At 35.8% G+C, this 21,796-nt stretch overlaps 18 non-coding genes across 18 annotated transcripts; all 18 read right to left on the minus strand.

Moving 5' to 3' along the window:
- Window positions 1-1,188: 1,188 nt before the first annotated feature.
- On the minus strand, window positions 1,189-1,307 carry LOC143060344 (5S ribosomal RNA). Its single transcript, XR_012974034.1, has one exon. It is a non-coding gene; the product is annotated as a 5S ribosomal RNA (ribosomal RNA).
- A 142-nt stretch (window positions 1,308-1,449) lies between these two features.
- Window positions 1,450-1,568, minus strand: LOC143060345 (5S ribosomal RNA). The gene has a single exon (XR_012974035.1). It is a non-coding gene; the product is annotated as a 5S ribosomal RNA (ribosomal RNA).
- A 1,990-nt stretch (window positions 1,569-3,558) lies between these two features.
- Window positions 3,559-3,677, minus strand: LOC143060346 (5S ribosomal RNA). The gene has a single exon (XR_012974036.1). It is a non-coding gene; the product is annotated as a 5S ribosomal RNA (ribosomal RNA).
- A 142-nt stretch (window positions 3,678-3,819) lies between these two features.
- LOC143060279 (5S ribosomal RNA) lies at window positions 3,820-3,938 on the minus strand. Its single transcript, XR_012973972.1, has one exon. It is a non-coding gene; the product is annotated as a 5S ribosomal RNA (ribosomal RNA).
- A 1,990-nt stretch (window positions 3,939-5,928) lies between these two features.
- LOC143060280 (5S ribosomal RNA) lies at window positions 5,929-6,047 on the minus strand. The gene has a single exon (XR_012973973.1). It is a non-coding gene; the product is annotated as a 5S ribosomal RNA (ribosomal RNA).
- A 142-nt stretch (window positions 6,048-6,189) lies between these two features.
- LOC143060281 (5S ribosomal RNA) lies at window positions 6,190-6,308 on the minus strand. Its single transcript, XR_012973974.1, has one exon. It is a non-coding gene; the product is annotated as a 5S ribosomal RNA (ribosomal RNA).
- Window positions 6,309-8,299: 1,991 nt separating this feature from the next.
- Window positions 8,300-8,418, minus strand: LOC143060282 (5S ribosomal RNA). Its single transcript, XR_012973975.1, has one exon. It is a non-coding gene; the product is annotated as a 5S ribosomal RNA (ribosomal RNA).
- A 142-nt stretch (window positions 8,419-8,560) lies between these two features.
- Window positions 8,561-8,679, minus strand: LOC143060283 (5S ribosomal RNA). Its single transcript, XR_012973976.1, has one exon. It is a non-coding gene; the product is annotated as a 5S ribosomal RNA (ribosomal RNA).
- Window positions 8,680-10,670: 1,991 nt separating this feature from the next.
- LOC143060285 (5S ribosomal RNA) lies at window positions 10,671-10,789 on the minus strand. The gene has a single exon (XR_012973978.1). It is a non-coding gene; the product is annotated as a 5S ribosomal RNA (ribosomal RNA).
- Window positions 10,790-10,931: 142 nt separating this feature from the next.
- Window positions 10,932-11,050, minus strand: LOC143060286 (5S ribosomal RNA). The gene has a single exon (XR_012973979.1). It is a non-coding gene; the product is annotated as a 5S ribosomal RNA (ribosomal RNA).
- Window positions 11,051-13,040: 1,990 nt separating this feature from the next.
- Window positions 13,041-13,159, minus strand: LOC143060288 (5S ribosomal RNA). Its single transcript, XR_012973980.1, has one exon. It is a non-coding gene; the product is annotated as a 5S ribosomal RNA (ribosomal RNA).
- A 142-nt stretch (window positions 13,160-13,301) lies between these two features.
- LOC143060289 (5S ribosomal RNA) lies at window positions 13,302-13,420 on the minus strand. The gene has a single exon (XR_012973981.1). It is a non-coding gene; the product is annotated as a 5S ribosomal RNA (ribosomal RNA).
- Window positions 13,421-15,410: 1,990 nt separating this feature from the next.
- Window positions 15,411-15,529, minus strand: LOC143060290 (5S ribosomal RNA). Its single transcript, XR_012973982.1, has one exon. It is a non-coding gene; the product is annotated as a 5S ribosomal RNA (ribosomal RNA).
- Window positions 15,530-15,671: 142 nt separating this feature from the next.
- On the minus strand, window positions 15,672-15,790 carry LOC143060291 (5S ribosomal RNA). Its single transcript, XR_012973983.1, has one exon. It is a non-coding gene; the product is annotated as a 5S ribosomal RNA (ribosomal RNA).
- Window positions 15,791-17,780: 1,990 nt separating this feature from the next.
- Window positions 17,781-17,899, minus strand: LOC143060292 (5S ribosomal RNA). Its single transcript, XR_012973984.1, has one exon. It is a non-coding gene; the product is annotated as a 5S ribosomal RNA (ribosomal RNA).
- Window positions 17,900-18,041: 142 nt separating this feature from the next.
- LOC143060293 (5S ribosomal RNA) lies at window positions 18,042-18,160 on the minus strand. The gene has a single exon (XR_012973985.1). It is a non-coding gene; the product is annotated as a 5S ribosomal RNA (ribosomal RNA).
- Window positions 18,161-20,149: 1,989 nt separating this feature from the next.
- On the minus strand, window positions 20,150-20,268 carry LOC143060294 (5S ribosomal RNA). The gene has a single exon (XR_012973986.1). It is a non-coding gene; the product is annotated as a 5S ribosomal RNA (ribosomal RNA).
- A 142-nt stretch (window positions 20,269-20,410) lies between these two features.
- LOC143060278 (5S ribosomal RNA) lies at window positions 20,411-20,529 on the minus strand. Its single transcript, XR_012973971.1, has one exon. It is a non-coding gene; the product is annotated as a 5S ribosomal RNA (ribosomal RNA).
- Window positions 20,530-21,796: the final 1,267 nt, after the last annotated feature.

The raw sequence follows: 21,796 nt of genomic DNA on the forward strand, positions 1-21,796 counted from the left end.
TTTCAAAGCAGATATAGCCTTTCCGACCATCTCGCTGTATTTTGGATGAGTAGCTACTTTCTTTGGTTTAGCTGCAGCTTTCTTCTTTGGTGACTTAGCTGGGGTCTTTACTACTGGTGCTGGTGCGTCTGACATTTTGCGGCTTTGGTTGTTGAACGATGTGTGCGAATGAACGACAGATTACAATGATATGCAATTCGCACTGACACAGAGTGTAATTATCTATCTAACGCGGACCTCGACGAGAGCACCCTTAAACTTTCATGACAATCTAATTCAAACAGATCGACAAGAAAATCTGTGTGCTTGTTCGACAAGTTTTAATCATTTGTTTCAAATAAATTGTACTTTTTGATATATAAATCATACACGAAAATCTTCAGCAGGAATTTTTCTTTCAGAATATGTCATAAGAATTAAACAAAATACCACGAGTGAAGAAATATTAACGATTAATGTACAACTTGTCAATTTCTCTCGTGCGATTCTTCCTCAGAAAACGTGTTGTATTATTTCACAAAAACTAGATTGTGCCGTAAAACTGATATACATTTGTAGTAAAATCATTTCTTTATATGTTTTTGCTTTCAGATATACGTAGAAATAAAGAGACTTCCCAGAAATTTAGATTTTGCCTTCGATATGAAAGCACACAAAGATGGCAAACTTCGAAACCGGGACTTCCTTGACCGAGATGAAAGACGTTTCAAATATTCGAATTTTTTACTAGAACTTTACAAGATATAATTAGTATTTATTGTTTATTATTTGTTTTTGCTATAATGATTTTTTTTTTGCTGATCAGAATCCTTTCAGAAAAATAGTGAATCATATAAGCCCTGGTAAAAAAAAGAGGCGATTTCAAATGACGACAAATGGCGGATACCATATTATCACAGACGACCTTTACGAGACCTAATTTAAAAAAAGAAATATATGTAGCCACATGCATGTGGAAGGAGTGGAATTCTTAAGTGTATCTAACTTGACTTGCATGTATTTCACGTAAAAATATTTCACCATGCAGATGGGTATTGAAAAATAAATAAATTTATGAATGATTTATTTTCTGTTTTCTTCATTCATTGATAGCTAGATATGTTGAATATTACATCCAAGTAAATTAGTTAAAAAAAATCATACAACAATTATGTTTGGTAGGAATGCAAAATTGTAAGTAAAAAAAAATGTCTACAACACCCGGTATTCCCAGGCGGTCACCCATCCAAGTACTAACCGGGCTCGACGTTGCTTAACTTCGGTGATCGGACGAGAACCGGTGTTTTCAACGTGATATGGTCGTAGACACAGAAGTGTTAATGTTTTTGATATATAAGGTTAGGTAGTAGCATTTTTGAACAAAATTTATATAAAATAGATTTTTTTCAGAAGCAAAACTTTACAATAATAATATGTTTGGTAGAAATTCAAAATTATAGGTACAAAAAATGTCTACAACACCCGGTATTCCCAGGCGGTCACCCATCCAAGTACTAACCGGGCTCGACGTTGCTTAACTTCGGTGATCGGACGAGAACCGGTGTTTTCAACGTGATATGGTCGTAGACACAGAAGTGTTAAAATTTTTGATATATAAAGTTAGGAAGTAAAGCAATTTTGAACAGATCTAGAATTTGTATAAAAAAAAGATTTTTTTCAGGTTTAAGATAGAAGCAAAACTAAATACTTACTGCACGATCCAGAGTGGAAGATAGTAAAATTTAGCAAGTACACATGGACTTTATAGTAAAAAAAATTGCAGAGAAGAAAGAGAGATTTAGAATATGGGACAAGCTATATTTTATTTGTGACTAATACCATGCAACAATTTCAGACTCTTTTTGAAAAAATTTGGTAGCCCTTAAAAGGGCTGTTTAAGCTTTAAAAGCATCATGATGCTTCCTTCATTTACTTCTTCTTTGGTGTCTTTGCCTTCTTTGGTTTAGCTGCAGCCTTTGTCTTCTTGGGAGATTTTGTGGCTTTCTTTGCAGATTTGGCAGCAGGTTTTGCAGCAGGTTTCTTTGCAGCTGGTTTCTTTGCTTTTGGTTTAGCTGCTTTCTTTTCACCTGCTGGTTTCTTTGCTGCAGGTTTCTTTGCGGCAGTCTTTTTGGTAGGTGTCTTTGCCTTCTTTGGCTTGGCGGCTTTAGGTTTAACTACTTTCTTTGCTGGTTTCTTAGCTGGTTTAGCCACTTCCCCAATCTTAAAGCTTCCAGAAGCGCCGGTACCCTTCGACTGTTTCAAGCTATTGCTCTTCACTCCTGATTTCAGAGCTAACTTCAAGTGAGTGTTGACTGTTTTTGCATCGCTACCAACGCTGAAGTTTGCTAAGATATACTTAAGGATGGCTTGACGGCTGGAGCCTCCACGCTCTTTCAAAGCAGATATAGCCTTTCCGACCATCTCGCTGTATTTTGGATGAGTAGCTACTTTCTTTGGTTTAGCTGCAGCTTTCTTCTTTGGTGACTTAGCTGGGGTCTTTACTACTGGTGCTGGTGCGTCTGACATTTTGCGGCTTTGGTTGTTGAACGATGTGTGCGAATGAACGACAGATTACAATGATATGCAATTCGCACTGAAACAGAGTGTAATTATCTATCTAACGCGGACCTCGACGAGAGCACCCTTAAACTTTCATGACAATCTAATTCAAACAGATCGACAAGAAAATCTGTGTGCTTGTTCGACAAGTTTTAATCATTTGTTTCAAATAAATTGTACTTTTTGATATATAAATCATACACGAAAATCTTCAGCAGGAATTTTTCTTTCAGAATATGTCATAAGAATTAAACAAAATACCACGAGTGAAGAAATATTAACGATTAATGTACAACTTGTCAATTTCTCTCGTGCGATTCTTCCTCAGAAAACGTGTTGTATTATTTCACAAAAACTAGATTGTGCCGTAAAACTGATATACATTTGTAGTAAAATCATTTCTTTATATGTTTTTGCTTTCAGATATACGTAGAAATAAAGAGACTTCCCAGAAATTTAGATTTTGCCTTCGATATGAAAGCACACAAAGATGGCAAACTTCGAAACCGGGACTTCCTTGACCGAGATGAAAGACGTTTCAAATATTCGAATTTTTTACTAGAACTTTACAAGATATAATTAGTATTTATTGTTTATTATTTGTTTTTGCTATAATGATTTTTTTTTTGCTGATCAGAATCCTTTCAGAAAAATAGTGAATCATATAAGCCCTGGTAAAAAAAAGAGGCGATTTCAAATGACGACAAATGGCGGATACCATATTATCACAGACGACCTTTACGAGACCTAATTTAAAAAAAGAAATATATGTAGCCACATGCATGTGGAAGGAGTGGAATTCTTAAGTGTATCTAACTTGACTTGCATGTATTTCACGTAAAAATATTTCACCATGCAGATGGGTATTGAAAAATAAATAAATTTATGAATGATTTATTTTCTGTTTTCTTCATTCATTGATAGCTAGATATGTTGAATATTACATCCAAGTAAATTAGTTAAAAAAAATCATACAACAATTATGTTTGGTAGGAATGCAAAATTGTAAGTAAAAAAAAATGTCTACAACACCCGGTATTCCCAGGCGGTCACCCATCCAAGTACTAACCGGGCTCGACGTTGCTTAACTTCGGTGATCGGACGAGAACCGGTGTTTTCAACGTGATATGGTCGTAGACACAGAAGTGTTAATGTTTTTGATATATAAGGTTAGGTAGTAGCATTTTTGAACAAAATTTATATAAAATAGATTTTTTTCAGAAGCAAAACTTTACAATAATAATATGTTTGGTAGAAATTCAAAATTATAGGTACAAAAAATGTCTACAACACCCGGTATTCCCAGGCGGTCACCCATCCAAGTACTAACCGGGCTCGACGTTGCTTAACTTCGGTGATCGGACGAGAACCGGTGTTTTCAACGTGATATGGTCGTAGACACAGAAGTGTTAAAATTTTTGATATATAAAGTTAGGAAGTAAAGCAATTTTGAACAGATCTAGAATTTGTATAAAAAAAAGATTTTTTTCAGGTTTAAGATAGAAGCAAAACTAAATACTTACTGCACGATCCAGAGTGGAAGATAGTAAAATTTAGCAAGTACACATGGACTTTATAGTAAAAAAAATTGCAGAGAAGAAAGAGAGATTTAGAATATGGGACAAGCTATATTTTATTTGTGACTAATACCATGCAACAATTTCAGACTCTTTTTGAAAAAATTTGGTAGCCCTTAAAAGGGCTGTTTAAGCTTTAAAAGCATCATGATGCTTCCTTCATTTACTTCTTCTTTGGTGTCTTTGCCTTCTTTGGTTTAGCTGCAGCCTTTGTCTTCTTGGGAGATTTTGTGGCTTTCTTTGCAGATTTGGCAGCAGGTTTTGCAGCAGGTTTCTTTGCAGCTGGTTTCTTTGCTTTTGGTTTAGCTGCTTTCTTTTCACCTGCTGGTTTCTTTGCTGCAGGTTTCTTTGCGGCAGTCTTTTTGGTAGGTGTCTTTGCCTTCTTTGGCTTGGCGGCTTTAGGTTTAACTACTTTCTTTGCTGGTTTCTTAGCTGGTTTAGCCACTTCCCCAATCTTAAAGCTTCCAGAAGCGCCGGTACCCTTCGACTGTTTCAAGCTATTGCTCTTCACTCCTGATTTCAGAGCTAACTTCAAGTGAGTGTTGACTGTTTTTGCATCGCTACCAACGCTGAAGTTTGCTAAGATATACTTAAGGATGGCTTGACGGCTGGAGCCTCCACGCTCTTTCAAAGCAGATATAGCCTTTCCGACCATCTCGCTGTATTTTGGATGAGTAGCTACTTTCTTTGGTTTAGCTGCAGCTTTCTTCTTTGGTGACTTAGCTGGGGTCTTTACTACTGGTGCTGGTGCGTCTGACATTTTGCGGCTTTGGTTGTTGAACGATGTGTGCGAATGAACGACAGATTACAATGATATGCAATTCGCACTGACACAGAGTGTAATTATCTATCTAACGCGGACCTCGACGAGAGCACCCTTAAACTTTCATGACAATCTAATTCAAACAGATCGACAAGAAAATCTGTGTGCTTGTTCGACAAGTTTTAATCATTTGTTTCAAATAAATTGTACTTTTTGATATATAAATCATACACGAAAATCTTCAGCAGGAATTTTTCTTTCAGAATATGTCATAAGAATTAAACAAAATACCACGAGTGAAGAAATATTAACGATTAATGTACAACTTGTCAATTTCTCTCGTGCGATTCTTCCTCAGAAAACGTGTTGTATTATTTCACAAAAACTAGATTGTGCCGTAAAACTGATATACATTTGTAGTAAAATCATTTCTTTATATGTTTTTGCTTTCAGATATACGTAGAAATAAAGAGACTTCCCAGAAATTTAGATTTTGCCTTCGATATGAAAGCACACAAAGATGGCAAACTTCGAAACCGGGACTTCCTTGACCGAGATGAAAGACGTTTCAAATATTCGAATTTTTTACTAGAACTTTACAAGATATAATTAGTATTTATTGTTTATTATTTGTTTTTGCTATAATGATTTTTTTTTTGCTGATCAGAATCCTTTCAGAAAAATAGTGAATCATATAAGCCCTGGTAAAAAAAAGAGGCGATTTCAAATGACGACAAATGGCGGATACCATATTATCACAGACGACCTTTACGAGACCTAATTTAAAAAAAGAAATATATGTAGCCACATGCATGTGGAAGGAGTGGAATTCTTAAGTGTATCTAACTTGACTTGCATGTATTTCACGTAAAAATATTTCACCATGCAGATGGGTATTGAAAAATAAATAAATTTATGAATGATTTATTTTCTGTTTTCTTCATTCATTGATAGCTAGATATGTTGAATATTACATCCAAGTAAATTAGTTAAAAAAAATCATACAACAATTATGTTTGGTAGGAATGCAAAATTGTAAGTAAAAAAAAATGTCTACAACACCCGGTATTCCCAGGCGGTCACCCATCCAAGTACTAACCGGGCTCGACGTTGCTTAACTTCGGTGATCGGACGAGAACCGGTGTTTTCAACGTGATATGGTCGTAGACACAGAAGTGTTAATGTTTTTGATATATAAGGTTAGGTAGTAGCATTTTTGAACAAAATTTATATAAAATAGATTTTTTTCAGAAGCAAAACTTTACAATAATAATATGTTTGGTAGAAATTCAAAATTATAGGTACAAAAAATGTCTACAACACCCGGTATTCCCAGGCGGTCACCCATCCAAGTACTAACCGGGCTCGACGTTGCTTAACTTCGGTGATCGGACGAGAACCGGTGTTTTCAACGTGATATGGTCGTAGACACAGAAGTGTTAAAATTTTTGATATATAAAGTTAGGAAGTAAAGCAATTTTGAACAGATCTAGAATTTGTATAAAAAAAAGATTTTTTTCAGGTTTAAGATAGAAGCAAAACTAAATACTTACTGCACGATCCAGAGTGGAAGATAGTAAAATTTAGCAAGTACACATGGACTTTATAGTAAAAAAAATTGCAGAGAAGAAAGAGAGATTTAGAATATGGGACAAGCTATATTTTATTTGTGACTAATACCATGCAACAATTTCAGACTCTTTTTGAAAAAATTTGGTAGCCCTTAAAAGGGCTGTTTAAGCTTTAAAAGCATCATGATGCTTCCTTCATTTACTTCTTCTTTGGTGTCTTTGCCTTCTTTGGTTTAGCTGCAGCCTTTGTCTTCTTGGGAGATTTTGTGGCTTTCTTTGCAGATTTGGCAGCAGGTTTTGCAGCAGGTTTCTTTGCAGCTGGTTTCTTTGCTTTTGGTTTAGCTGCTTTCTTTTCACCTGCTGGTTTCTTTGCTGCAGGTTTCTTTGCGGCAGTCTTTTTGGTAGGTGTCTTTGCCTTCTTTGGCTTGGCGGCTTTAGGTTTAACTACTTTCTTTGCTGGTTTCTTAGCTGGTTTAGCCACTTCCCCAATCTTAAAGCTTCCAGAAGCGCCGGTACCCTTCGACTGTTTCAAGCTATTGCTCTTCACTCCTGATTTCAGAGCTAACTTCAAGTGAGTGTTGACTGTTTTTGCATCGCTACCAACGCTGAAGTTTGCTAAGATATACTTAAGGATGGCTTGACGGCTGGAGCCTCCACGCTCTTTCAAAGCAGATATAGCCTTTCCGACCATCTCGCTGTATTTTGGATGAGTAGCTACTTTCTTTGGTTTAGCTGCAGCTTTCTTCTTTGGTGACTTAGCTGGGGTCTTTACTACTGGTGCTGGTGCGTCTGACATTTTGCGGCTTTGGTTGTTGAACGATGTGTGCGAATGAACGACAGATTACAATGATATGCAATTCGCACTGACACAGAGTGTAATTATCTATCTAACGCGGACCTCGACGAGAGCACCCTTAAACTTTCATGACAATCTAATTCAAACAGATCGACAAGAAAATCTGTGTGCTTGTTCGACAAGTTTTAATCATTTGTTTCAAATAAATTGTACTTTTTGATATATAAATCATACACGAAAATCTTCAGCAGGAATTTTTCTTTCAGAATATGTCATAAGAATTAAACAAAATACCACGAGTGAAGAAATATTAACGATTAATGTACAACTTGTCAATTTCTCTCGTGCGATTCTTCCTCAGAAAACGTGTTGTATTATTTCACAAAAACTAGATTGTGCCGTAAAACTGATATACATTTGTAGTAAAATCATTTCTTTATATGTTTTTGCTTTCAGATATACGTAGAAATAAAGAGACTTCCCAGAAATTTAGATTTTGCCTTCGATATGAAAGCACACAAAGATGGCAAACTTCGAAACCGGGACTTCCTTGACCGAGATGAAAGACGTTTCAAATATTCGAATTTTTTACTAGAACTTTACAAGATATAATTAGTATTTATTGTTTATTATTTGTTTTTGCTATAATGATTTTTTTTTTGCTGATCAGAATCCTTTCAGAAAAATAGTGAATCATATAAGCCCTGGTAAAAAAAAGAGGCGATTTCAAATGACGACAAATGGCGGATACCATATTATCACAGACGACCTTTACGAGACCTAATTTAAAAAAAGAAATATATGTAGCCACATGCATGTGGAAGGAGTGGAATTCTTAAGTGTATCTAACTTGACTTGCATGTATTTCACGTAAAAATATTTCACCATGCAGATGGGTATTGAAAAATAAATAAATTTATGAATGATTTATTTTCTGTTTTCTTCATTCATTGATAGCTAGATATGTTGAATATTACATCCAAGTAAATTAGTTAAAAAAAAATCATACAACAATTATGTTTGGTAGGAATGCAAAATTGTAAGTAAAAAAAAATGTCTACAACACCCGGTATTCCCAGGCGGTCACCCATCCAAGTACTAACCGGGCTCGACGTTGCTTAACTTCGGTGATCGGACGAGAACCGGTGTTTTCAACGTGATATGGTCGTAGACACAGAAGTGTTAATGTTTTTGATATATAAGGTTAGGTAGTAGCATTTTTGAACAAAATTTATATAAAATAGATTTTTTTCAGAAGCAAAACTTTACAATAATAATATGTTTGGTAGAAATTCAAAATTATAGGTACAAAAAATGTCTACAACACCCGGTATTCCCAGGCGGTCACCCATCCAAGTACTAACCGGGCTCGACGTTGCTTAACTTCGGTGATCGGACGAGAACCGGTGTTTTCAACGTGATATGGTCGTAGACACAGAAGTGTTAAAATTTTTGATATATAAAGTTAGGAAGTAAAGCAATTTTGAACAGATCTAGAATTTGTATAAAAAAAAGATTTTTTTCAGGTTTAAGATAGAAGCAAAACTAAATACTTACTGCACGATCCAGAGTGGAAGATAGTAAAATTTAGCAAGTACACATGGACTTTATAGTAAAAAAAATTGCAGAGAAGAAAGAGAGATTTAGAATATGGGACAAGCTATATTTTATTTGTGACTAATACCATGCAACAATTTCAGACTCTTTTTGAAAAAATTTGGTAGCCCTTAAAAGGGCTGTTTAAGCTTTAAAAGCATCATGATGCTTCCTTCATTTACTTCTTCTTTGGTGTCTTTGCCTTCTTTGGTTTAGCTGCAGCCTTTGTCTTCTTGGGAGATTTTGTGGCTTTCTTTGCAGATTTGGCAGCAGGTTTTGCAGCAGGTTTCTTTGCAGCTGGTTTCTTTGCTTTTGGTTTAGCTGCTTTCTTTTCACCTGCTGGTTTCTTTGCTGCAGGTTTCTTTGCGGCAGTCTTTTTGGTAGGTGTCTTTGCCTTCTTTGGCTTGGCGGCTTTAGGTTTAACTACTTTCTTTGCTGGTTTCTTAGCTGGTTTAGCCACTTCCCCAATCTTAAAGCTTCCAGAAGCGCCGGTACCCTTCGACTGTTTCAAGCTATTGCTCTTCACTCCTGATTTCAGAGCTAACTTCAAGTGAGTGTTGACTGTTTTTGCATCGCTACCAACGCTGAAGTTTGCTAAGATATACTTAAGGATGGCTTGACGGCTGGAGCCTCCACGCTCTTTCAAAGCAGATATAGCCTTTCCGACCATCTCGCTGTATTTTGGATGAGTAGCTACTTTCTTTGGTTTAGCTGCAGCTTTCTTCTTTGGTGACTTAGCTGGGGTCTTTACTACTGGTGCTGGTGCGTCTGACATTTTGCGGCTTTGGTTGTTGAACGATGTGTGCGAATGAACGACAGATTACAATGATATGCAATTCGCACTGACACAGAGTGTAATTATCTATCTAACGCGGACCTCGACGAGAGCACCCTTAAACTTTCATGACAATCTAATTCAAACAGATCGACAAGAAAATCTGTGTGCTTGTTCGACAAGTTTTAATCATTTGTTTCAAATAAATTGTACTTTTTGATATATAAATCATACACGAAAATCTTCAGCAGGAATTTTTCTTTCAGAATATGTCATAAGAATTAAACAAAATACCACGAGTGAAGAAATATTAACGATTAATGTACAACTTGTCAATTTCTCTCGTGCGATTCTTCCTCAGAAAACGTGTTGTATTATTTCACAAAAACTAGATTGTGCCGTAAAACTGATATACATTTGTAGTAAAATCATTTCTTTATATGTTTTTGCTTTCAGATATACGTAGAAATAAAGAGACTTCCCAGAAATTTAGATTTTGCCTTCGATATGAAAGCACACAAAGATGGCAAACTTCGAAACCGGGACTTCCTTGACCGAGATGAAAGACGTTTCAAATATTCGAATTTTTTACTAGAACTTTACAAGATATAATTAGTATTTATTGTTTATTATTTGTTTTTGCTATAATGATTTTTTTTTTGCTGATCAGAATCCTTTCAGAAAAATAGTGAATCATATAAGCCCTGGTAAAAAAAAGAGGCGATTTCAAATGACGACAAATGGCGGATACCATATTATCACAGACGACCTTTACGAGACCTAATTTAAAAAAAGAAATATATGTAGCCACATGCATGTGGAAGGAGTGGAATTCTTAAGTGTATCTAACTTGACTTGCATGTATTTCACGTAAAAATATTTCACCATGCAGATGGGTATTGAAAAATAAATAAATTTATGAATGATTTATTTTCTGTTTTCTTCATTCATTGATAGCTAGATATGTTGAATATTACATCCAAGTAAATTAGTTAAAAAAAAATCATACAACAATTATGTTTGGTAGGAATGCAAAATTGTAAGTAAAAAAAAATGTCTACAACACCCGGTATTCCCAGGCGGTCACCCATCCAAGTACTAACCGGGCTCGACGTTGCTTAACTTCGGTGATCGGACGAGAACCGGTGTTTTCAACGTGATATGGTCGTAGACACAGAAGTGTTAATGTTTTTGATATATAAGGTTAGGTAGTAGCATTTTTGAACAAAATTTATATAAAATAGATTTTTTTCAGAAGCAAAACTTTACAATAATAATATGTTTGGTAGAAATTCAAAATTATAGGTACAAAAAATGTCTACAACACCCGGTATTCCCAGGCGGTCACCCATCCAAGTACTAACCGGGCTCGACGTTGCTTAACTTCGGTGATCGGACGAGAACCGGTGTTTTCAACGTGATATGGTCGTAGACACAGAAGTGTTAAAATTTTTGATATATAAAGTTAGGAAGTAAAGCAATTTTGAACAGATCTAGAATTTGTATAAAAAAAAGATTTTTTTCAGGTTTAAGATAGAAGCAAAACTAAATACTTACTGCACGATCCAGAGTGGAAGATAGTAAAATTTAGCAAGTACACATGGACTTTATAGTAAAAAAAATTGCAGAGAAGAAAGAGAGATTTAGAATATGGGACAAGCTATATTTTATTTGTGACTAATACCATGCAACAATTTCAGACTCTTTTTGAAAAAATTTGGTAGCCCTTAAAAGGGCTGTTTAAGCTTTAAAAGCATCATGATGCTTCCTTCATTTACTTCTTCTTTGGTGTCTTTGCCTTCTTTGGTTTAGCTGCAGCCTTTGTCTTCTTGGGAGATTTTGTGGCTTTCTTTGCAGATTTGGCAGCAGGTTTTGCAGCAGGTTTCTTTGCAGCTGGTTTCTTTGCTTTTGGTTTAGCTGCTTTCTTTTCACCTGCTGGTTTCTTTGCTGCAGGTTTCTTTGCGGCAGTCTTTTTGGTAGGTGTCTTTGCCTTCTTTGGCTTGGCGGCTTTAGGTTTAACTACTTTCTTTGCTGGTTTCTTAGCTGGTTTAGCCACTTCCCCAATCTTAAAGCTTCCAGAAGCGCCGGTACCCTTCGACTGTTTCAAGCTATTGCTCTTCACTCCTGATTTCAGAGCTAACTTCAAGTGAGTGTTGACTGTTTTTGCATCGCTACCAACGCTGAAGTTTGCTAAGATATACTTAAGGATGGCTTGACGGCTGGAGCCTCCACGCTCTTTCAAAGCAGATATAGCCTTTCCGACCATCTCGCTGTATTTTGGATGAGTAGCTACTTTCTTTGGTTTAGCTGCAGCTTTCTTCTTTGGTGACTTAGCTGGGGTCTTTACTACTGGTGCTGGTGCGTCTGACATTTTGCGGCTTTGGTTGTTGAACGATGTGTGCGAATGAACGACAGATTACAATGATATGCAATTCGCACTGACACAGAGTGTAATTATCTATCTAACGCGGACCTCGACGAGAGCACCCTTAAACTTTCATGACAATCTAATTCAAACAGATCGACAAGAAAATCTGTGTGCTTGTTCGACAAGTTTTAATCATTTGTTTCAAATAAATTGTACTTTTTGATATATAAATCATACACGAAAATCTTCAGCAGGAATTTTTCTTTCAGAATATGTCATAAGAATTAAACAAAATACCACGAGTGAAGAAATATTAACGATTAATGTACAACTTGTCAATTTCTCTCGTGCGATTCTTCCTCAGAAAACGTGTTGTATTATTTCACAAAAACTAGATTGTGCCGTAAAACTGATATACATTTGTAGTAAAATCATTTCTTTATATGTTTTTGCTTTCAGATATACGTAGAAATAAAGAGACTTCCCAGAAATTTAGATTTTGCCTTCGATATGAAAGCACACAAAGATGGCAAACTTCGAAACCGGGACTTCCTTGACCGAGATGAAAGACGTTTCAAATATTCGAATTTTTTACTAGAACTTTACAAGATATAATTAGTATTTATTGTTTATTATTTGTTTTTGCTATAATGATTTTTTTTTTGCTGATCAGAATCCTTTCAGAAAAATAGTGAATCATATAAGCCCTGGTAAAAAAAAGAGGCGATTTCAAATGACGACAAATGGCGGATACCATATTATCACAGACGACCTTTACGAGACCTAATTTAAAAAAAGAAATATATGTAGCCACATGCATGTGGAAGGAGTGGAATTCTTAAGTGTATCTAACTTGACTTGCATGTATTTCACGTAAAAATATTTCACCATGCAGATGGGTATTGAAAAATAAATAAATTTATGAATGATTTATTTTCTGTTTTCTTCATTCATTGATAGCTAGATATGTTGAATATTACATCCAAGTAAATTAGTTAAAAAAAATCATACAACAATTATGTTTGGTAGGAATGCAAAATTGTAAGTAAAAAAAAATGTCTACAACACCCGGTATTCCCAGGCGGTCACCCATCCAAGTACTAACCGGGCTCGACGTTGCTTAACTTCGGTGATCGGACGAGAACCGGTGTTTTCAACGTGATATGGTCGTAGACACAGAAGTGTTAATGTTTTTGATATATAAGGTTAGGTAGTAGCATTTTTGAACAAAATTTATATAAAATAGATTTTTTTCAGAAGCAAAACTTTACAATAATAATATGTTTGGTAGAAATTCAAAATTATAGGTACAAAAAATGTCTACAACACCCGGTATTCCCAGGCGGTCACCCATCCAAGTACTAACCGGGCTCGACGTTGCTTAACTTCGGTGATCGGACGAGAACCGGTGTTTTCAACGTGATATGGTCGTAGACACAGAAGTGTTAAAATTTTTGATATATAAAGTTAGGAAGTAAAGCAATTTTGAACAGATCTAGAATTTGTATAAAAAAAAGATTTTTTTCAGGTTTAAGATAGAAGCAAAACTAAATACTTACTGCACGATCCAGAGTGGAAGATAGTAAAATTTAGCAAGTACACATGGACTTTATAGTAAAAAAAATTGCAGAGAAGAAAGAGAGATTTAGAATATGGGACAAGCTATATTTTATTTGTGACTAATACCATGCAACAATTTCAGACTCTTTTTGAAAAAATTTGGTAGCCCTTAAAAGGGCTGTTTAAGCTTTAAAAGCATCATGATGCTTCCTTCATTTACTTCTTCTTTGGTGTCTTTGCCTTCTTTGGTTTAGCTGCAGCCTTTGTCTTCTTGGGAGATTTTGTGGCTTTCTTTGCAGATTTGGCAGCAGGTTTTGCAGCAGGTTTCTTTGCAGCTGGTTTCTTTGCTTTTGGTTTAGCTGCTTTCTTTTCACCTGCTGGTTTCTTTGCTGCAGGTTTCTTTGCGGCAGTCTTTTTGGTAGGTGTCTTTGCCTTCTTTGGCTTGGCGGCTTTAGGTTTAACTACTTTCTTTGCTGGTTTCTTAGCTGGTTTAGCCACTTCCCCAATCTTAAAGCTTCCAGAAGCGCCGGTACCCTTCGACTGTTTCAAGCTATTGCTCTTCACTCCTGATTTCAGAGCTAACTTCAAGTGAGTGTTGACTGTTTTTGCATCGCTACCAACGCTGAAGTTTGCTAAGATATACTTAAGGATGGCTTGACGGCTGGAGCCTCCACGCTCTTTCAAAGCAGATATAGCCTTTCCGACCATCTCGCTGTATTTTGGATGAGTAGCTACTTTCTTTGGTTTAGCTGCAGCTTTCTTCTTTGGTGACTTAGCTGGGGTCTTTACTACTGGTGCTGGTGCGTCTGACATTTTGCGGCTTTGGTTGTTGAACGATGTGTGCGAATGAACGACAGATTACAATGATATGCAATTCGCACTGACACAGAGTGTAATTATCTATCTAACGCGGACCTCGACGAGAGCACCCTTAAACTTTCATGACAATCTAATTCAAACAGATCGACAAGAAAATCTGTGTGCTTGTTCGACAAGTTTTAATCATTTGTTTCAAATAAATTGTACTTTTTGATATATAAATCATACACGAAAATCTTCAGCAGGAATTTTTCTTTCAGAATATGTCATAAGAATTAAACAAAATACCACGAGTGAAGAAATATTAACGATTAATGTACAACTTGTCAATTTCTCTCGTGCGATTCTTCCTCAGAAAACGTGTTGTATTATTTCACAAAAACTAGATTGTGCCGTAAAACTGATATACATTTGTAGTAAAATCATTTCTTTATATGTTTTTGCTTTCAGATATACGTAGAAATAAAGAGACTTCCCAGAAATTTAGATTTTGCCTTCGATATGAAAGCACACAAAGATGGCAAACTTCGAAACCGGGACTTCCTTGACCGAGATGAAAGACGTTTCAAATATTCGAATTTTTTACTAGAACTTTACAAGATATAATTAGTATTTATTGTTTATTATTTGTTTTTGCTATAATGATTTTTTTTTTGCTGATCAGAATCCTTTCAGAAAAATAGTGAATCATATAAGCCCTGGTAAAAAAAAGAGGCGATTTCAAATGACGACAAATGGCGGATACCATATTATCACAGACGACCTTTACGAGACCTAATTTAAAAAAAGAAATATATGTAGCCACATGCATGTGGAAGGAGTGGAATTCTTAAGTGTATCTAACTTGACTTGCATGTATTTCACGTAAAAATATTTCACCATGCAGATGGGTATTGAAAAATAAATAAATTTATGAATGATTTATTTTCTGTTTTCTTCATTCATTGATAGCTAGATATGTTGAATATTACATCCAAGTAAATTAGTTAAAAAAAATCATACAACAATTATGTTTGGTAGGAATGCAAAATTGTAAGTAAAAAAAAATGTCTACAACACCCGGTATTCCCAGGCGGTCACCCATCCAAGTACTAACCGGGCTCGACGTTGCTTAACTTCGGTGATCGGACGAGAACCGGTGTTTTCAACGTGATATGGTCGTAGACACAGAAGTGTTAATGTTTTTGATATATAAGGTTAGGTAGTAGCATTTTTGAACAAAATTTATATAAAATAGATTTTTTTCAGAAGCAAAACTTTACAATAATAATATGTTTGGTAGAAATTCAAAATTATAGGTACAAAAAATGTCTACAACACCCGGTATTCCCAGGCGGTCACCCATCCAAGTACTAACCGGGCTCGACGTTGCTTAACTTCGGTGATCGGACGAGAACCGGTGTTTTCAACGTGATATGGTCGTAGACACAGAAGTGTTAAAATTTTTGATATATAAAGTTAGGAAGTAAAGCAATTTTGAACAGATCTAGAATTTGTATAAAAAAAAGATTTTTTTCAGGTTTAAGATAGAAGCAAAACTAAATACTTACTGCACGATCCAGAGTGGAAGATAGTAAAATTTAGCAAGTACACATGGACTTTATAGTAAAAAAAATTGCAGAGAAGAAAGAGAGATTTAGAATATGGGACAAGCTATATTTTATTTGTGACTAATACCATGCAACAATTTCAGACTCTTTTTGAAAAAATTTGGTAGCCCTTAAAAGGCTGTTTAAGCTTTAAAAGCATCATGATGCTTCCTTCATTTACTTCTTCTTTGGTGTCTTTGCCTTCTTTGGTTTAGCTGCAGCCTTTGTCTTCTTGGGAGATTTTGTGGCTTTCTTTGCAGATTTGGCAGCAGGTTTTGCAGCAGGTTTCTTTGCAGCTGGTTTCTTTGCTTTTGGTTTAGCTGCTTTCTTTTCACCTGCTGGTTTCTTTGCTGCAGGTTTCTTTGCGGCAGTCTTTTTGGTAGGTGTCTTTGCCTTCTTTGGCTTGGCGGCTTTAAGGTTTAACTACTTTCTTTGCTGGTTTCTTAGCTGGTTTAGCCACTTCCCCAATCTTAAAGCTTCCAGAAGCGCCGGTACCCTTCGACTGTTTCAAGCTATTGCTCTTCACTCCTGATTTCAGAGCTAACTTCAAGTGAGTGTTGACTGTTTTTGCATCGCTACCAACGCTGAAGTTTGCTAAGATATACTTAAGGATGGCTTGACGGCTGGAGCCTCCACGCTCTTTCAAAGCAGATATAGCCTTTCCGACCATCTCGCTGTATTTTGGATGAGTAGCTACTTTCTTTGGTTTAGCTGCAGCTTTCTTCTTTGGTGACTTAGCTGGGGTCTTTACTACTGGTGCTGGTGCGTCTGACATTTTGCGGCTTTGGTTGTTGAACGATGTGTGCGAATGAACGACAGATTACAATGATATGCAATTCGCACTGACACAGAGTGTAATTATCTATCTAACGCGGACCTCGACGAGAGCACCCTTAAACTTTCATGACAATCTAATTCAAACAGATCGACAAGAAAATCTGTGTGCTTGTTCGACAAGTTTTAATCATTTGTTTCAAATAAATTGTACTTTTTGATATATAAATCATACACGAAAATCTTCAGCAGGAATTTTTCTTTCAGAATATGTCATAAGAATTAAACAAAATACCACGAGTGAAGAAATATTAACGATTAATGTACAACTTGTCAATTTCTCTCGTGCGATTCTTCCTCAGAAAACGTGTTGTATTATTTCACAAAAACTAGATTGTGCCGTAAAACTGATATACATTTGTAGTAAAATCATTTCTTTATATGTTTTTGCTTTCAGATATACGTAGAAATAAAGAGACTTCCCAGAAATTTAGATTTTGCCTTCGATATGAAAGCACACAAAGATGGCAAACTTCGAAACCGGGACTTCCTTGACCGAGATGAAAGACGTTTCAAATATTCGAATTTTTTACTAGAACTTTACAAGATATAATTAGTATTTATTGTTTATTATTTGTTTTTGCTATAATGATTTTTTTTTTGCTGATCAGAATCCTTTCAGAAAAATAGTGAATCATATAAGCCCTGGTAAAAAAAAGAGGCGATTTCAAATGACGACAAATGGCGGATACCATATTATCACAGACGACCTTTACGAGACCTAATTTAAAAAAAGAAATATATGTAGCCACATGCATGTGGAAGGAGTGGAATTCTTAAGTGTATCTAACTTGACTTGCATGTATTTCACGTAAAAATATTTCACCATGCAGATGGGTATTGAAAAATAAATAAATTTATGAATGATTTATTTTCTGTTTTCTTCATTCATTGATAGCTAGATATGTTGAATATTACATCCAAGTAAATTAGTTAAAAAAAATCATACAACAATTATGTTTGGTAGGAATGCAAAATTGTAAGTAAAAAAAAATGTCTACAACACCCGGTATTCCCAGGCGGTCACCCATCCAAGTACTAACCGGGCTCGACGTTGCTTAACTTCGGTGATCGGACGAGAACCGGTGTTTTCAACGTGATATGGTCGTAGACACAGAAGTGTTAATGTTTTTGATATATAAGGTTAGGTAGTAGCATTTTTGAACAAAATTTATATAAAATAGATTTTTTTCAGAAGCAAAACTTTACAATAATAATATGTTTGGTAGAAATTCAAAATTATAGGTACAAAAAATGTCTACAACACCCGGTATTCCCAGGCGGTCACCCATCCAAGTACTAACCGGGCTCGACGTTGCTTAACTTCGGTGATCGGACGAGAACCGGTGTTTTCAACGTGATATGGTCGTAGACACAGAAGTGTTAAAATTTTTGATATATAAAGTTAGGAAGTAAAGCAATTTTGAACAGATCTAGAATTTGTATAAAAAAAAGATTTTTTTCAGGTTTAAGATAGAAGCAAAACTAAATACTTACTGCACGATCCAGAGTGGAAGATAGTAAAATTTAGCAAGTACACATGGACTTTATAGTAAAAAAAATTGCAGAGAAGAAAGAGAGATTTAGAATATGGGACAAGCTATATTTTATTTGTGACTAATACCATGCAACAATTTCAGACTCTTTTTGAAAAAATTTGGTAGCCCTTAAAAGGGCTGTTTAAGCTTTAAAAGCATCATGATGCTTCCTTCATTTACTTCTTCTTTGGTGTCTTTGCCTTCTTTGGTTTAGCTGCAGCCTTTGTCTTCTTGGGAGATTTTGTGGCTTTCTTTGCAGATTTGGCAGCAGGTTTTGCAGCAGGTTTCTTTGCAGCTGGTTTCTTTGCTTTTGGTTTAGCTGCTTTCTTTTCACCTGCTGGTTTCTTTGCTGCAGGTTTCTTTGCGGCAGTCTTTTTGGTAGGTGTCTTTGCCTTCTTTGGCTTGGCGGCTTTAGGTTTAACTACTTTCTTTGCTGGTTTCTTAGCTGGTTTAGCCACTTCCCCAATCTTAAAGCTTCCAGAAGCGCCGGTACCCTTCGACTGTTTCAAGCTATTGCTCTTCACTCCTGATTTCAGAGCTAACTTCAAGTGAGTGTTGACTGTTTTTGCATCGCTACCAACGCTGAAGTTTGCTAAGATATACTTAAGGATGGCTTGACGGCTGGAGCCTCCACGCTCTTTCAAAGCAGATATAGCCTTTCCGACCATCTCGCTGTATTTTGGATGAGTAGCTACTTTCTTTGGTTTAGCTGCAGCTTTCTTCTTTGGTGACTTAGCTGGGGTCTTTACTACTGGTGCTGGTGCGTCTGACATTTTGCGGCTTTGGTTGTTGAACGATGTGTGCGAATGAACGACAGATTACAATGATATGCAATTCGCACTGACACAGAGTGTAATTATCTATCTAACGCGGACCTCGACGAGAGCACCCTTAAACTTTCATGACAATCTAATTCAAACAGATCGACAAGAAAATCTGTGTGCTTGTTCGACAAGTTTTAATCATTTGTTTCAAATAAATTGTACTTTTTGATATATAAATCATACACGAAAATCTTCAGCAGGAATTTTTCTTTCAGAATATGTCATAAGAATTAAACAAAATACCACGAGTGAAGAAATATTAACGATTAATGTACAACTTGTCAATTTCTCTCGTGCGATTCTTCCTCAGAAAACGTGTTGTATTATTTCACAAAAACTAGATTGTGCCGTAAAACTGATATACATTTGTAGTAAAATCATTTCTTTATATGTTTTTGCTTTCAGATATACGTAGAAATAAAGAGACTTCCCAGAAATTTAGATTTTGCCTTCGATATGAAAGCACACAAAGATGGCAAACTTCGAAACCGGGACTTCCTTGACCGAGATGAAAGACGTTTCAAATATTCGAATTTTTTACTAGAACTTTACAAGATATAATTAGTATTTATTGTTTATTATTTGTTTTTGCTATAATGATTTTTTTTTTGCTGATCAGAATCCTTTCAGAAAAATAGTGAATCATATAAGCCCTGGTAAAAAAAAGAGGCGATTTCAAATGACGACAAATGGCGGATACCATATTATCACAGACGACCTTTACGAGACCTAATTTAAAAAAAGAAATATATGTAGCCACATGCATGTGGAAGGAGTGGAATTCTTAAGTGTATCTAACTTGACTTGCATGTATTTCACGTAAAAATATTTCACCATGCAGATGGGTATTGAAAAATAAATAAATTTATGAATGATTTATTTTCTGTTTTCTTCATTCATTGATAGCTAGATATGTTGAATATTACATCCAAGTAAATTAGTTAAAAAAAATCATACAACAATTATGTTTGGTAGGAATGCAAAATTGTAAGTAAAAAAAATGTCTACAACACCCGGTATTCCCAGGCGGTCACCCATCCAAGTACTAACCGGGCTCGACGTTGCTTAACTTCGGTGATCGGACGAGAACCGGTGTTTTCAACGTGATATGGTCGTAGACACAGAAGTGTTAATGTTTTTGATATATAAGGTTAGGTAGTAGCATTTTTGAACAAAATTTATATAAAATAGATTTTTTCAGAAGCAAAACTTTACAATAATAATATGTTTGGTAGAAATTCAAAATTATAGGTACAAAAAATGGTCTACAACACCCGGTATTCCCAGGCGGTCACCCATCCAAGTACTAACCGGGCTCGACGTTGCTTAACTTCGGTGATCGGACGAGAACCGGTGTTTTCAACGTGATATGGTCGTAGACACAGAAGTGTTAAAATTTTTGATATATAAAGTTAGGAAGTAAAGCAATTTTGAACAGATCTAGAATTTGTATAAAAAAAAGATTTTTTTCAGGTTTAAGATAGAAGCAAAACTAAATACTTACTGCACGATCCAGAGTGGAAGATAGTAAAATTTAGCAAGTACACATGGACTTTATAGTAAAAAAAATTGCAGAGAAGAAAGAGAGATTTAGAATATGGGACAAGCTATATTTTATTTGTGACTAATACCATGCAACAATTTCAGACTCTTTTTGAAAAAATTTGGTAGCCCTTAAAAGGGCTGTTTAAGCTTTAAAAGCATCATGATGCTTCCTTCATTTACTTCTTCTTTGGTGTCTTTGCCTTCTTTGGTTTAGCTGCAGCCTTTGTCTTCTTGGGAGATTTTGTGGCTTTCTTTGCAGATTTGGCAGCAGGTTTTGCAGCAGGTTTCTTTGCAGCTGGTTTCTTTGCTTTTGGTTTAGCTGCTTTCTTTTCACCTGCTGGTTTCTTTGCTGCAGGTTTCTTTGCGGCAGTCTTTTTGGTAGGTGTCTTTGCCTTCTTTGGCTTGGCGGCTTAGGTTTAACTACTTTCTTTGCTGGTTTCTTAGCTGGTTTAGCCACTTCCCCAATCTTAAAGCTTCCAGAAGCGCCGGTACCCTTCGACTGTTTCAAGCTATTGCTCTTCACTCCTGATTTCAGAGCTAACTTCAAGTGAGTGTTGACTGTTTTTGCATCGCTACCAACGCTGAAGTTTGCTAAGATATACTTAAGGATGGCTTGACGGCTGGAGCCTCCACGCTCTTTCAAAGCAGATATAGCCTTTCCGACCATCTCGCTGTATTTTGGATGAGTAGCTACTTTCTTTGGTTTAGCTGCAGCTTTCTTCTTTGGTGACTTAGCTGGGGTCTTTACTACTGGTGCTGGTGCGTCTGACATTTTGCGGCTTTGGTTGTTGAACGATGTGTGCGAATGAACGACAGATTACAATGATATGCAATTCGCACTGACACAGAGTGTAATTATCTATCTAACGCGGACCTCGACGAGAGCACCCCTTAAACTTTCATGACAATCTAATTCAAACAGATCGACAAGAAAATCTGTGTGCTTGTTCGACAAGTTTTAATCATTTGTTTCAAATAAATTGTACTTTTTGATATATAAATCATACACGAAAATCTTCAGCAGGAATTTTTCTTTCAGAATATGTCATAAGAATTAAACAAAATACCACGAGTGAAGAAATATTAACGATTAATGTACAACT

The sequence above is a fragment of the Mytilus galloprovincialis genome, unplaced genomic scaffold (genome assembly GCF_965363235.1).
Source record: "Mytilus galloprovincialis unplaced genomic scaffold, xbMytGall1.hap1.1 HAP1_SCAFFOLD_109, whole genome shotgun sequence".
NCBI lineage: Eukaryota > Metazoa > Mollusca > Bivalvia > Mytilida > Mytilidae > Mytilus > Mytilus galloprovincialis.